Source organism: Notamacropus eugenii, chromosome 3 (genome assembly GCF_028372415.1).
Source record: "Notamacropus eugenii isolate mMacEug1 chromosome 3, mMacEug1.pri_v2, whole genome shotgun sequence".
Taxonomy (NCBI): Eukaryota; Metazoa; Chordata; class Mammalia; order Diprotodontia; family Macropodidae; genus Notamacropus; species Notamacropus eugenii.
The window spans coordinates 184912319-184928811 of NC_092874.1; the positions used below are offsets into that span (position 1 = coordinate 184912319).

A 16493-nucleotide genomic window follows, 5' to 3' on the forward strand; every position below is an offset into this window, starting at 1 on the left:
ATAACAATGAATCATTCCCCAACTGAGAAGTGATCAAAAGATATAAAAGGCAATTTTCGGGAAAAGAAATCAAAACTATCTCTAGTCATATGAAACAATGCTCTAAATCACTAGTTAAGAAATGCAAACCAAAATAACTCTGAATTACCACCTCATGTATATCAAGTTGGTTAAATGACATAAAAACAACATTATAAATGCTGAAGGGATGTGTGAAAAATAGTGAAACTAATGCACTGTGAGTGGAGTTGTGAACTGGTTCATCTATTCTAGACAATAATTTGAATCTATTCCTGCAGTTATAAAACTACATATACCCTTCGACCTAAGACTACCACTACTTGCTCTGTATCCCAAAGAGATCAAAGAAAGGAACTTGCATGTACAAAAATATTTATAGCAACTCTTTTTCCGGTAACAAAGATTTGGAAATTGACGGGATGTCCATCAATTGGGGAATGACTGAACAAATTGTTGTATACAATGGTAATGGGATACCTTTGTTCAATAAGAAATGATGGGGGCATGGTTTCAGAAAAAAAAAACACTTAGGAAGACTTATATGATTATGATCTGCTACAAAGTAAAATGAGCAGAATGAGGAGAACATTGTAAACATTAGATCTGCACAACCTGCAGCCAATGGACTGGTGATGGCCTTTCAGCCACTTCCAGCACTCCAAAGGATTTTGGGCTGCCTGAGAAAAATGTAGAGGAAAACATCCTTTGTATGTAGAGGAAATCCCTTGGCCTGCTCACAAGCAGCAAGTTGTTCAGGCCTGGTACACAATAACAGCAGTACTGTACCTAGAACTGCACACACCTCTCTAGTTGTTGCCTGAACAAAGGACCAATACAGAGGGACCATCATCTCTTCATGTCCAGAAGATACGTTTTTCCTAATGCAGTCTAAGTGGTCAATAGGTTTTTGGGCTGCCACATCCACCCCACTCCTACCAAACCACCCAGATCTTTTTCAACCATAGGTGCTATTGATAGGCCTTATGCTAACTGTGTGCCCTTGAACAAGTCCCTTAAATTTTTTGTATATTTGTTTCTTTAAAAATTACTTAGTTGGACAAAATGACCTCTAAGTTCCCTCCAAGATAAAACTGTCAAGTTAAAGGCAATAAAGTGACTTATGGCGCTTCTCTAATATGAACCTAGAATGAGAAGGTAGAGTCTAGTTTTAAATCTGGGAAAAAACTTAGAAATCATGTCAGACAAACTCATTTGAGATAATTAAAGTTAATAGAATTTCCCAAGATTGCACCGCTAGTTGGTGGAATGTCTGGGACCATTACTAGGAATCTTCATTTCTTTCTATAGCATCAAGATTCCTAGTATGTTACTTGTAAAGTTATCCCTGTCCCCCAAATCTCAACAAACACTTTCTGAGATCCTCAGAGTAACTAGAGAGGAATTTTAATTACCAGTTTGAGAGTCTTGCAAAAAAAAGTATACCATGAATGTTTAGGAATTGATGGGAAGGAAACATGGATAATATTCTTACTGTTTCTGGTTTCCTTTGAAATATTCGTTTTGAAACTCAGACCAACTAACTGCTGCTGAAACTTAAAAAAAAATTCCTCCTAGAGTGAGAGTTCAGTTGTTCTTTAAATCTCTCTGTTCTCATTTATTCCCCACCATTACCCTCACCTCAATTACCATCAGCTCCTTTGCTCATTGGAAAGTGCTTATGTAAAATGCTTATTAATTGTGGGAAAGTTCTTGGGTATGCTAAGGTGTATTGAGAATGGGACAAAAAGAGGGTGGGAAACTCCACTTAGCCTTTCTACCTTAGCTGCTAGGAACAAGTCATATGATCTACTAAAGAACAGACATAGTACTTCTCACTTCAAAATTGATCCATGAACAATTCTCAAACTAATCTTTAAGTAAAAAGTAAGATCAGAGCAGAGATACATGTTAAACAGACTTTGAGTACATAGTACAGAATCTTAAAATGAACTCCATGTAGAAAAGTTGTAACATTTTCCTATGATCATTTATAATGTTTGCTCAATTTTGTAGAGGTAAAAAAATATTCAAATTAATAAATCCAGAAGGTTCTTACCTAGACTTAGAATCCAACTTCAGAAATATTTCAGTCCATTCCTTAATTTGTTGATATTGGAATAATGGTCTTTAAATAGTCAGGTTTAAAAAAATTTTTTTTCCATCAGTCCAGTGATGATTAACTATCTTATCTGCTCCTTGTCTTGGATAAATAGACGTAAATTTCCAAGTTAGCACAAACTTTCAGAAAACCAATATTTCTTTTATGTTTCTTGTTAACATATAAAATTATGACATTGATATTTTCACAAAATTTTGAAATTACATTAAAGTTATATTGATAATATTAAAATTACATTAAGTAATTTTTACATTAAAGTTCACCACCAAGCTTAGCACTGTGAAAAGACTGTTGACTTGCCTGGACTTGACTTCACCTCTGGAAATGATTTGTAGATCAACACAGAAAAGAGCTCAATATAATCTCCAACAAAACAAATGCTTTTACATTGTTAGATTTTAAGAAGATAAAATTCACTGTTTTTCTCAATACTAGAATGCAGGGGATTTTAACCATTTTTGTGTGACAGACATATTTTGCAGTTTGGTGAAGACTGGGATTCCATCTTGAATAATATTTTTTAAATGCATAAACCAAAATACATAGTATTATAAAGGAAATAAATTATATTAGAATACAGTTTTCAACTTCTTTTATCAAATTCGTCAAAGACTTATTTTTCAACAGTTCCAATGGTTAATCTCATGTTGATAAATACTTGATATCTTTGTATATCAGAATGTTTTGCCATATGATTTGCTCTATAATTAATAAGAAGCAACTCCGAGGAACTTGGCTAAAATAAAGAACTTTACATCATGAATTCACCACGTTATCAAATAGAAATAGATGGAAAACAGAAACTTGGACTGTGTCTAGCTGTTGATAACTAATTTTATAGATTTAATAATTTCTAGCTTAAGGGATACATTTTAAACAAACAGATATATCCATACATTTTTCATACATTAAAATTCAAGTACTATGATGGCAACAGGAATTTTCACTTGCATTTTTTGAGATTGTGGGAGTCCTAAAACATTTGTTACCTATGCCAGTGACATTCATTAGGATACTAGTCTGGAGATAAATGTGAGAGGACTTCAGTTTCATTTTCTTTTCTGTGTTCTAACTGAGAAGTAAGATTTATGTGGTGAAAAAATTAACTAGAAATAAGTATAATAATTAGAAAAAATAACTAGAAAAAAAGAGCAATCGGTAGGATGAAATTAATAGAATGCTTTCTAGTTTATACAATATCTTTCTCATACCCATATGAACCTACTGAATCTCCCAAACAGAGACAAACCAACCAACATAAACAGTGTCAGGAACTGCAGAGTTGAGACTAAGTGAGCAATGAGAAAACCTTGCCCTGGAACACATCATTTGGGGAGCATTGAAAGCTGAGCTGTGAAAGAAAATGAGAGAAGACAGAAGCTCAGACATTCCCCCAGAAGTGGGTGGAGCCAAGTCCTAGCATCAAGTCCAAAGTTAAGAAGTAAACAGGAAGAATGAGCAAAAAAGGGGGGTTACAAATGTTCATTAAAAAGCCTACTATGTGGAAGGTGCCATGGTAAGCATATACCATAAGGAGCTATTGTGGCTAAACGGAAGCTTAAGACACAAATCCAAAAGAACAGAATGACTCAAAAAATATCTACAAGCAAAGCCACAAAAATTACAGCTTGAAAATTCCCAAAGAGAGATAAAGCAAGAGCTTAAAAAAAGTCATACGATGATTTTAAAAGCCAAATAATTGAGATAGAAGGAAAAATGGAAAAAAAAGAAATTAGTTTTATGAAATAAAGACATGAAAAGAGAAATAACAGCTTGGAAAAAAGAGGTACACACTCTTACCCAAGACAATAATTAGAAATTAGAATTGATCAAATAAAAGTTAATAACTCCACAAAACATCAACAAATGTTAAAATAAAACAGAAAGCTTTTTTAAAAATAGAAGAAAATTGAAGATATCTTATAGCAAAAACAACTGATATGAAAAACACAATAAGGCCAAAAAAAAGAATCATTAAATTTCCTGAATGCCTTGATCAAGAACCTATATATTAAGTTTCAATAAAGCATTACAGAAAATTCTTGGAGTATAGCAGTAAGTAATCTGGGATACACAGGAGGGCCTGCTGCACATGTTCTTAGATTTGTTTTTCTAAAAGGAAAGCAAATTTTGAGTGGTCAACAATTGCTTTAATCAAATACACATTCTACCAGAAAAAATACAAGTAGGACCAAGAGACAGTTCTTCCAACTGTCTGACCATAGGCAACACACACATCATTACCAGAGAGAGAAGCACCAACATCTGAGTTTTCAAAGCAGAAGGGCTTCTTAAAACAGCTGCCCAGAGTCTCATCTGGCACAAGAACCTTCTTCCAAAAACTAGGCCCCAAAGTGAAACCTCACCTCAGAGTATAGATAGTATATCAACCTTCTCAGAGTCAGAAGGTATGACCCAGTGTCTCATTAGCAATCAGCAAAATGTATGGACCTTCACAGGAAAAAGCCTCCCCTAATTAAGCCTGCCTCAATAGCCCCACCTGTGGCCTATCAATGGGCAGTGAAGATTTTTAACTCCCATTACATAGGGCAGAGTCAAGATGGTGTAGTAAACACAGGGACTTGCTAGAGCTCTCCCCTAAAACCCAGCCAAATACCTGTATAAAATGACTCTAAACAAATTCTGGAGCTGCAGAACCCACAGAATGATGGAGTGAAGCAAATCTCCAGCCCAAAGCAGCCTGGAAAGGCAATAGGAAACATCTATCATGCCACTCTAAGAGCAGGGTGCAATCCAGTGTGGTCTGTGCCGGGGCACACATGGGACCTGAGCAGGCCTTGGCAGGGGGGACTGGACTACTGGCATCTATGGCAGTTTCCAGACTTTACTACTCCAAAATGCTGAGAACAAATTGAAAGTTCAGTGGAAAAAACCTGTCTGACTTGTGTGAGAGAGTAGAGTGGTCCTGCCCCAGCCCCAGGGAGGCAGAGGCGGTGGAGGAACTTCAATAACATCAGGGGAAGCAGCAGCAGCAGCTGTTTCTGGAGCTCTAGGCCCACAAATTCTGGAGGTTTTTGAGTGACTGACAGTACACCTCCCCACCCCCACTGGAAGTAGAGAACTACTTTGACAAAGAACTCAAAAGTCAAGTAATTGGCTGGGGAAATGAGCAAGAAGAGGAAAAAAAAACCAGACCATAGAATCTTTGGTGACAAGGAAGATCAAAACATACAACCAGAAAGAGACAACAGTCAAAACTCCTACATCCAAAGCCTCCAAGAAAATATAAATTGGTCTCAGGTTATGGAAGAGCTCAAAAAGGATTTTGAAAATCAAATAAGAGAAGTGGAGGTAAAAATGGGAAAACAAATGAGAGTGATGCAAGAAAATCATGAAAAATGGGTCACCTGCTTGCTAAAGGAAACCCCAAAAATGCTGAAAGAAAATAACACTTTAAAAATAGACTAATCCAAATGGCAAAAGAGATCCAAAAAGCCAATGAAGAGAAGAATACCTTAAAAAGCAGAACTGACCAAATGGAAAAGGAGATCCAAAAGCTCACTGAAGAAAATAATTCTTTCAGTATTAGAATGGAGAAGATGGAAGCTAATGACTTTATAAGAAATCAAGAAATTATAAAACAAAACCAAAAAAGAATGAAAAAAAGACAATGTGAAATATCTCATTGGAAAAACAACTGACCTGGAAAATAGATCCAGGAGAGACAATTTAAAAATTATTGAACCATGTGAAAACCATGGTCGAAAAAGGAGCCCAGACAACATCTTTCAAGAAATTATTGTAGAAAACTACCCTGATATTCTAGAACCAGAAGGTAAAATAGAAATGGAAAGAATCCTCTGATCACCTCCTGAATGATATCCTAAAATGAAAACTCCTAGAAATATTTTAGCCAAATTTCAGAGTTCCCAGGTCAAGGAGAAAATATTACAAGCATCAGGAAATAAACAATTCAAGTGCTGTGGAAACACAATCAGGATAACACAAGAACAGCAGCTTTTACACTAAGAAATTGGAGAGCATGGAATATAAAATTCCAGAGGTCAAAGGAGATAATATTAAAACCAAGAATCACCTACTCAGCAAAACTAAGTAAAATACAAGGGGGAAAAAATGGAATTTCAATGAAACAGAGGACTTCCAAGCATTCTTGTTGAAAAAAACAGAGCTGAATAGACAATATGACTTTCAAACACAAGAATCAAGAGAAGCACAAAAAAGTAAAAAGCAAAGAGAAATCATAAGGGACTTACTAAAGCTGAAATGTTTACATTCCTGCATAGAAAGATAATATTTATAACTCTTGAAACTTTTCTCAGAATTAGGGTAGCTGGAGGGACTATAGATATATAGATATAGATATATGGAAACAGGGCACAGGGAGACTTGAAAAGGGATTATATCTAAAAAAAATTAAAGAGTGAGGGAAGAATATATTGGAAGAAGGAGAAAGGGAGAAATAGAATAGGGTAAATTATATTTCACATAAAAGAGGCAAGGAAAAGCTTTTTCAATGGAGGGGAAGAGTTGGGATGTGAGAGGAAAAGAATGAATCTTATTCTCATCAGATTTGGCTTAAAGAGGGAATAACATGCACACTCAATTTGGTATGAAAATCTATCTTACACTACAGGAAAGTAGCGGGGGGAGCAATGAGAAGTTAACACTTGAAGAGGGACAGGGTCAAAAGAGAGAATAGAATAAATGGAAGGCAGGACAGGATGAAAGGAAAGATACAGTTAGTCTTTTACAACATGACTGTTATGGAAGAGTTTTGCATGACTACCCATATATAACCTATATAGAATTGCTTGCCTCCTCAATAGGAGTGGGTGGAGAGGGAGGAAGAGAGAGAAGTTGGAACTCAAAAAACATATGTTAAAAATTGCTTTTACATGCAACTGGGAAATAAGACATACAGACAATGTTGTATAGAAATCTATCTTGCCCTACAAGAAAATAGAGGAGAAGAAGATAAGAGAAAGGAGAGGTGTGATAGAAGGGAAGGCAGGTTGGGGGAAGAGATAATCAGAAAGAATGCATGCTGTCTTGGGGTGGGTGGAGGGGGGACATGAACAGAAAATTGGGAACTCAAAATCTTGTGGAAGTGAATGTTGAAAACAAAAAATAAATAAATTTAAAAAAAAAGAAAATTGTTCAGAACTTTTAGAAACAAAGAGCAAAGTAAACATTGATAGAATAGAATAATGATCCCTTGAAAGAAATCCCAAAATTCCAAAATCCAGAACTCCTAGAGACTTCAAGTACTGATGAGTTAAAATGAATATTGCACAATCTTTGTCAACTACCACTTTGAGCAAAAAGCTTCAGATTTGATATTTCACAATACAAAAGATGCAGGCTTATAACCCATAATAATATAGCCAGGAAAACATCTGGTAAACCTACATAGGACAAAATAGGATCTTTAATGACATAGAAGACTTCCACCCCTTCCTGATGAAAAGACCAGAACTGGTTAGAAATTTTGATTTATAAACAAAGAAGTTAAGAGCAGGATAAAAAAAAAACGGTCAAAAGGGACTAAACTTAAGAACTTTAAAGTTCTTAAGTAGGCAGATGATTCATGTATCCTCTTAGACTTCTTAAAAAGACCCAACAGCAGTCACAATTAGGCAAAGAGCTTTGAGGGTGTTTCTGTTAAGGTTTAAAGATCTTGAAAGGAAAACAGAAAGGGAGGGGAAGAGGAAGAGGGGAGTGAGAGGAAGAATGAGGAAAATTATCTCACATAGATGGGATGCTCAAGTAATGAGGTAGTGCATTATACTCTCATCTAACCACACTCTCATCTAAACTGATCCAAGGAAGGAAAAATATACATACTCACACACCTTGTTGAACAAATAGATTTCACTCCTTAGAAGAAACAGGAAAGAAAGAAGAAAATAAGAAGGAGGGTAAATTAGAGAGGGATTTTGCTGTTGTTCAGTCATGTCTGACTCTTCATGACTTTATTTGGGGTTTTCTTGGCAAAGATACTGAAGCGGTTTGCCATTTCCTTCTCCAGCTCATTTTATAGATGAGAAACTGGGACAAACAGTGTTAAGTGACTTGCCCAGGGTCATACAGCTAAGTATTTGAGGCCAGAGTTGAACTCAGAAAGACTTCCAGAATCCAAGTCTAGCACTCTATCCTCGGATCCACCTAGCAAAACAAACTCCTAAAGAAGGAAATAAAGAAAATGTAATGTATAAGAAAATAGACTAGAGGGAAACACAATTAAAAATCAAAACCAGAATTGATTAGAAACTAGAATCCAATAAGTAACATAACTGATACAAAAAGATAAACAAAGTTAAATAAATTATCTGGAGTAGAATCTAATTATGCTTTAGGGGAAGTAAAAAAACAGGATTCGCAGCCATGATCTCAAATAAAACAGCAGCAAGATAGAATTAATTAAAATGTAAACAAAGGAAACTACATCTTGCTGAAAAGTATCATAGACAATGAATAGATATTAATATTAAACATATATTTACCAAACAGCATAATATCTAAATTATTGAATCAAATGAGGTAGAAAGTAAAACTATAATAGTGGGGACCTCATCCCTCCAATCTAGATAAATAAATCTAAATTTAAAAAAATGGATTGCTTATATAGAATTATAGTAAATTTCAATGTGATTAATCTCTGGAGAATATTGAATGAGAATGGAAAGGAATAATATTTGCAGCTATTTATGACTCATTCTCAAAACTGACAATGTACGAGGGCATAAAAACTTCACAAACCAGGTATATCATTTTATTCTGGACATGGGATGATGTGAATCAAGGCCTTAATAGGCAGCTATTTCTCTGCAATGGGGCTCTTCGTGTCAATCAGATGGGTTTCCATCTTGCTTTATTTGTCCTCAAACAACTCTTATTTATCAAATTGGCCATTTGAGGGCAAGAGAATTTTCATTGCTCAACAGCAATTTCATCATCCTGCTCTACACAGACACCTGTCCTACAGCACCAAGTATCTCACCATCCGGGAGTAATGTCTGTCATAAATAAATACTATCCTAAGAAGGGTTAAGCCTCTCTGGTTCAGAGGTTTCTCATATTTAGATTCTAAAAACCTGTATCTGACAAGGCTGTTTCGACATCATCCTAAAGACTCTTTTATTGTTTTTGACTATTCTTTCCCAATTAAAGGGCCATCCAGCCCTGAAGATTTGTGTACGTAGGTTTCATTTTACCTGGTTCTGATAACTCTTCCCAAAAATTATTTGGGTAAAATGGAATGTTATTGTTGCTGTTTTTCTTTCATGCTCAAATTACAATGTTAAGGTCAATGTATAGTGTGTCTGGTTGTGGCTGATCATACCAATATGAACTCAGATGACTGTACCGCAGATTGGGAACCACTAGTGCCTATGACCATTTGGGAGGGAGATGTCTCTAAATTTGTACATCCCATGTTTTGTCTTTTTTTGAGTTACCACCATTCTGCTTTGCTCATAGAGTACAGGACCTTCTTTGATACAGGTGTGCCATGCTGAATGATGCTGTACCAGTGTCTCCCATGTCTTACAATAGATACTACAGTTTTTCAGAGAGACCTTGAAAGTGTCCTTGTATCACTTTTTCTATCTTAGTGTGAACGCTTGTTTTGTGCAAATTCTCAGTAAAAGAGCCTTTTAGGCAAATGTAAATTTGACATTAAACAATGTGGCCAGCACATCAGAGTGAACTTTCTGATGTAGAATTTGAATGCTTGGCAGTTCAGCTCAGGAAAACATCTCCATGTCTAGTATCTCATCTTGCCAGATCTTCAGAATCTTTCTAAGACAATTCAAGTGGAAGCAGTTTGATTTTCTGGCATGGTGCTGGTAGACTGTGCAGGTTTTATATGCACACAACAATGAGGTCAGCGCAACTTTGTAAACCTTCAGGTTGGTAGGCAGCCTAATACCTCTACACTCCCACAGAGTTTCCAGAAGCTAGCTCTGTCAATGCAGCAAGGGATGTCATGCAGTAGGAGTAGTATTTATTAGGTCCACCTTCATGTTAGCTCAACAAATGTTTTTCTCCTTCTCTCTAAAAGTCATGAAAGATGTCTTCTAAATCTAATGTTCCAGGGAGTTATTTTTGAGAAGCCAAGCTTCAAAGTTGTCTCAGATTATAAAAAAGGTCATCATATCCTCTCACTTGGACTGTTGCCACAGTCTTCTACATCATCTGCCTGCCTCAAATCTCTCCCCACTCACCTTTACTTGATTGTCAATTTGATTTTTCCAAAGCTAAATCTGACTTCTCTCCAGCTCAATAAATCACAGTGGTTCTATCTTTCTCTAAGATCATATAAACTCCTTTGTTTTCTATTTAAAGCATTTTAAATAGTGACTTTAAATAAATAAATGAATAGAAAAAAGTGACTTTAGATAAACAAAAACCTTATTAATTTTCCAGACTTTTTACACTTCATTCCCCACATTAATTCTATGATACAGATATATCAGTCTACTTGTAGTTTCCTGAACTTATCTTTGCGTTGATGTCCCCTGTTACTGGCTCTGTTCTCTCTCCTCCATCTCTAGGTTTCCCTTGTTTCCTTCAAGATTTATTTGAATTTCCACCTCCAACAATCAACCTTTTCCACTTGTCAGGCTTCCAGTGACTGCCCCTCTCAGATTACCTTCCATTCACTATGTATATGAGCTGTATATACCAAAACGCTTAATAATCTTTGTTGGTCGACTTAATAATATCTCCAGATCTCTAAATATCCCTTTCCCATCTTGTATATGTGAAGCTGATTTTTGGAACCCAGATATTGGATATGAAATCAGAATAATTTGGTTTTGACCTGCTTTGTGACCATAGGTTTCACTTTGACTGCTCTGAGACACAATAACATCGTCTACACAGTGGGAATAATGATAACACCTGAAGTGTGGGTTTTATTGGAGTTGTTGTGAAATTCAGATAAAATCATATGATTACTTTTTAACTTTTAAGGACCTCCCTAAATGCCAGCTTTAACTATGATGATAGCTTTAGAGCAGGAAGGTGCCTTGGAAGTCCAATCCCTTCATTTCAGACATGAGGAAACTAAAATTTAGCAATAGTGAATTGTCAATGGCTATGGAGGGGAACAGAGGAAAGGAATAAGCATTTGTATTTCTACTACATATCAGGCACTGTGCTAACTATTTTACAAATATTTTCTCTTTTTTTTGATCATATGTCAGAATAATTTTATTTTAAATTTTTTCCCCAAAATTTATTAATTTGTTTTCAGTTTTCAACAATCACTTCCATAGGTTTTAAATTTTCTTCCCCTCTCTCCCCAAGATGATGTGCAATCTTATATGGGCTCCACACATACATTCCTATTAAACATGTTTTCACATTAGTCATGTTACATAGAAGAATTACAGTGAATGGGAAAGACCATGAGAAAAACAAAACATAATAAAAGAAAAGTCTGCTTCATTCTGTGTTCCCACTACACAATTCTCTCTCTGCATGTGGAAGGCATTTGCATTATTGTTTTAGGTTCTTGCATTGCTGAGAAGGGCTAAATCTATCAAAATCAGTCCTCACACACTGTGGCTATTTCTGTGTATAATGTTCTCCTGGTCTGCTTGCTTCACTCAGCATCAGTTCTCATAGGGCTATCTAGGTATTGCTGAAGTCTGCCTATTCATCATTTCTTCTAGCACAATACTATTCCATTACATTCATATAACACAACTTGGTCAGCCATTCCTTAATGGATGGGCATCCCTTCAATTTCCAGTTCTTGGCCACCACAAAAAGATCCGCTATAAATATTTTTGTATATGTGGGTCATTTTCCCATTTTTATGATCTCTTTGGGAAACAGCACCAGAAGCGATATTGCTGGGTCAAAGGGTATGAACATTTTTGTAGCCCTTTGGCCAAAGCTCCAAATTGCTCTCCATAATGGTTGGATCAGCTCACAGCTCCACCCACAATGAATTAGCATTCTGACTCTCTCACATCTTCTCCAATATTTTTCATTTTCCTGCTTTGTCATGTGAGCTGATCTGATAGGTGTGATGCAATACCCCAGAGTTGTTTTGATTTGCATCTCTCTGATCAATAGTGATTTAGAGTATTTTTTTCTTACCACCATAGATAGCTTTAATTTTTTCCTTTGAAAACTGCTTATTCATATCCATTTACCATTTATCAGTTGGGGACTGACTTATATTCTTGTAAATTTGACTCACTTCTCTATATATTTTAGAAATGAGGTCTTTATCACAGACATTAATTATAAAAATTCTTTCCCAGTTTTCTGCTTTCCTCCTAATCTTGGTTGCATTGACTTTGTTTGTGCAAAATGTTTTCAGTTTAATGTAATTCAAATTATTCATTTTGAATTTGATAATATTCTCTATCTCTTGTTTTGTCATAAATTTCTCCATTTTCCATCAATCTTACAACTAAACAATTCCTTTCTCCCCTAATTTGCTTATAGTATCAGCTTTTATACCTAGATCGTGTACTCATTTGGACTTTATTATGATATATGGTGCCAGGTGTTGGCCAATATGCAGTTTCTGCCACACTTTTTCCCAGAAGGTTTTGTCAAATAGTGAGCATGTATTCCAGAAGCTGTGTTTTTGGAGTTTATCAAACAGTAGACTGTAATAATAATTGACTACTACGTCTTGTGTGCCTAACCTATTTCAGCTATCTACCCCTCTATTTCTTAGCCAGGACCAAATGGTTTTGATGATTACTGCCTAATAATACAATTTATGATCAGAAATGACCAAGCCACCTTCCCTAGCATTTCTTTTCATTAATTCCCTTCTCTTTTTTTTCTTTTTTCCTTTTCTTCTTCTGAAAGAATTTTGATATTATTTTTTCTAGCACTATAAAATAATTTTGATAGTTTGATTGGTAATGTACTGAATAATTCAATTAATTTAGGTAGAATTATCATTTTTATTATATTATTTTGGCCTATCCAAGAGCAACTGATGTTTTCCAGTTATTGAGACCTGACTTTATTTGTGCAAACAATATTTTCAATTGTGTTCACATAGTCCTTGGATTTGTTTTGGCAGGTAGATTCCAAAATATTTTATATAGTCTAAAAAATATTTTATATAGTCTACAGTAGCTTTAAATGGGATTTCTCTTTCTCTTGCTGTTGGGTTTTGTTAGTAAAACAGAAATGCAAATGGTCTATGTGGGTCCATTTTGAATCCTGTAACTGCTAAAGTTGTTTATTATTTCATTTTTTTACTTGATTCTTTAGGGTTCTTGAAGTATATGATCATATCATCTGCAAAGAGTGATAACTTAGTCTCTTCTTTGCCTATTATAATTTCTTCAATTTTTTTCTTCTCTTATTGCTAAAGCTAACATTTCTACTACCATATTGAATAACAGTGGTGATAATAGATGTCCTTATTTCACCTCTGATCTTATTGAGAATGCATCTGGTTTATCCCCATTGCGTATAATGTTTGCTGATGGTTTGAGGTAGATGTTACTTATTATTTTACGCAAGGCTCCATTTATTCCTATGCTCTCCAATGTTTTCAGTAGGAATGGATGCTGTATTTTGTCAAAATACTTTACTGCATATGGTGAGATAATTATATGTTTTCTGTTAGTTTTGTTGTTGATATATCAGTTATGCTGATAGTTTTCCCAATATTAAATCAGGACTGCATTCCTGGTATAAATCTTACCTGATCAAAATGTAGTATTTTCTTGATAAGTTGCTGTAATCTTTTTGCTAATATCTTATCTATAATGTTTGCATCTATATTCATTAGGGAAATTGGTCTATACTTTTCTTTCCCTGTTTTGGCTCTTCCTAGTTTAGGTATATAGTACTGGAAATTAATTGTTCTTAAATGTTTGATAGAATTGACTTGTAAATCTACCTGGCCCTGAAGATGTTTTCCTAGGGAGTTTATTGATGGCTTGTTCAATTTCTTAGCCTGAGATGGGCTTGTTTAAATATTTTACTTCCTTTTCTGTTAATCTGGACAATTTATATTTTTGTAAATATTAATTCATTTCATTGAGATTGTCAAAGTTTTGGGCATACAGTTGGCCAAAATAATTTCTTATTATTGTCTTAATTTCCTCTTCATTGGAAGTGGGTTGATCTTTTTCATTTCTGACACCGGTAATTTGGTTTTCTTCTTTCTTTTTTTTTAATCAGATTGATCAAAGGTTTATAAATTATATAGTTTTTTGTTCATAAAGCCAGCTGTTAGTTCTATTTATTAGTTCAATAGTTTTCTTAATTTCAATATTATTAACTTCTCTTTTAGTTTTCAATATTTTTAATTTAGTATTTAACTGGAGATTTTCACTTAGTTCATTTTCTAGCTTTTTCAGTTGCATACCCAATTCATTGATCTCCTTTTTCTCTATTTTATTCATGTAAATATACAGAAATGTAATATTTCCCCTAGGAACTCCTTTGCTGCATCCTGTAAGTTTTGGTATATTCTCTTGAATGAACCAATTGATTGTTTCTATGATTTGTTGTTTGATCCCCTCAATCTTTAGGATTAGACTATTTAGTTTCCAAATAATTTTTGATCTATCTTTCCATGGCCCTTTATTATATATAATTTTTAATGCATCATGATCTGAAAAGCATGCATTGACTATTTCTACCTTTCTGCCCTGGAATGTGAGGTTTTTATGCCTCACAAGATCAATTTTTGTGTCTGTGCCATGTGCCACTGAGAAAAAGGTATATTCCTTTCTATTCCCAATCAGTTTTCTCCACAGGTCTATCATATCTACCTTTTCCAGAAATCTGTTCACTTCCTTAATTTTTTCTTGTTTATTTTGAGGTTAGATTTATCAAGTTCAGAGAGGGAGAGGTTGAGATCCCCCACTAGTATAATTTTGCTATCTATTTCTTCCTATAACTGCCTTACCTTCTCCTCTAAGGATTTGGATGCTGTAACACTTGATGCATATATGTATAGTAATGAAATTGCTTCGTTGTCTATGGTGCCTTTTAGCAGAATATAATTCCCTTCCTTATCACTTTTGATTAGATCTATTTTTTGCTTTCACTTTGTTTGAGATTAGAATTGCTACCTACGCTTTTTTTTTTACTTCAACTGAAGCATAATAAATTTTACTCCTGCCTTTTACTTTTACTCTGTGTGTATCCCTGTCATTCAATGTGATTCTGGTAAGCAACACACTGTAAGATTATGGCTTTTAATCCATTCTGCTAACTGCCTCCATTTTATAGGAAAATTCATCCCATTCACATTCACAGTTATGATGACTATCTGTCTTTCTCTACATCCTATACTCCCACTCCCTTTATGCTTTTATTTCTCTCTTTTCCCTTGCCGTCCTCAAAAGAGTTTTACTCTTGACCACTGCCTCCCTCAGTATTCCCTTCCTTCTAACCACACCTCCCTTGTCTTTCACCTTTTCCCTCCAACTGCCTGTAGTACAAGTTAGATTTGTAAAATTAATTGAAAATATTATTCCTTCCTTGAACCAAATCTGATGACTGTAAATCTCAAACAATGCTCATCTGCCTCCTTTCTTTCCCTATACTGTAAAAGTTTTTGTGCCTGTTAATGTGATGTAATTCTGTTTCTGCCTCCTCCTTTCCACTTCTCCCATTACAATCCCTTCCCACACCTTGATTAGGTGTTTTTTATCATCACATCAGTTAATTTATACCCACACCCTCTATCTATGTTTATCCCTTTTAAATGTTTATACATATGTATGTATTTATATATCATTGTATATGCATATATACTTAAATATATATACATACACATATACCTGTATATACACACATACACATACATATACATACATATGTCTATATACATATACATATATACATGCATATGTATATACACACATGTATGTGTGTATGTATATATACAGTTCTCAAGATTAACAAGTATCATCCTCCCAGATAGGAATGCAAACAGCTTACCATTATTGAATAACATGTTTGTTTATTTTTCCTTTCATGCTTACCTTTTTATATGTCTCTTGAGTCTTGTATTTGAAGATTAAATTTTCCATCAAATATTTTGTTATTTGACCCTTACAACAACTCTGTAAAGCAGCTGCTGTTAGTATCCCCATTTGACTACTGAGGATACTGAAGTAAACAAATGTTAAGCAACTTACCCTAGGGTCACATCGCTTCTAAGTGTTTGAAGTTGGATATTTACTAAGGTCTCCCTGACTCCATGTCCAGTACTATCCATTATACCAAAGGTGAAGAATCTGTTTCTGTAAAACTTGGATTCAGTGAAAAGGTCACAACCAAGAATGCAGAGGGCCACATGTGGCCTCAAGGTCCCAGGTTCCCCATCCTTGTACTATACCATCAACTTGCCTCAGATTAT

The 16493-nt window shown here is 34.9% G+C and overlaps 1 protein-coding gene across 3 annotated transcripts in view; it reads right to left on the reverse strand.

Annotated features, from left to right (window-relative positions):
- The window catches only part of LOC140533610 (solute carrier organic anion transporter family member 1B1-like), a 67241-nt gene extending 51026 nt beyond the window's left edge, over positions 1–16215 (reverse strand). The window contains exons 1-2 of one of the 3 annotated variants that reach the window (XM_072653557.1): positions 16117–16215; positions 2078–2221 (exon numbers count right to left, since the gene is read on the reverse strand). The gene's annotated coding sequence lies outside the window, so the exon portion shown is untranslated. Of the gene's footprint in view, positions 1–2077; positions 2246–16116 lie in introns of those variants that run through there. The other 2 variants (XM_072653554.1, XM_072653556.1) reach the window with 2 other exon arrangements.
- Between the last annotated feature and the right edge of the window lie 278 nt (positions 16216–16493).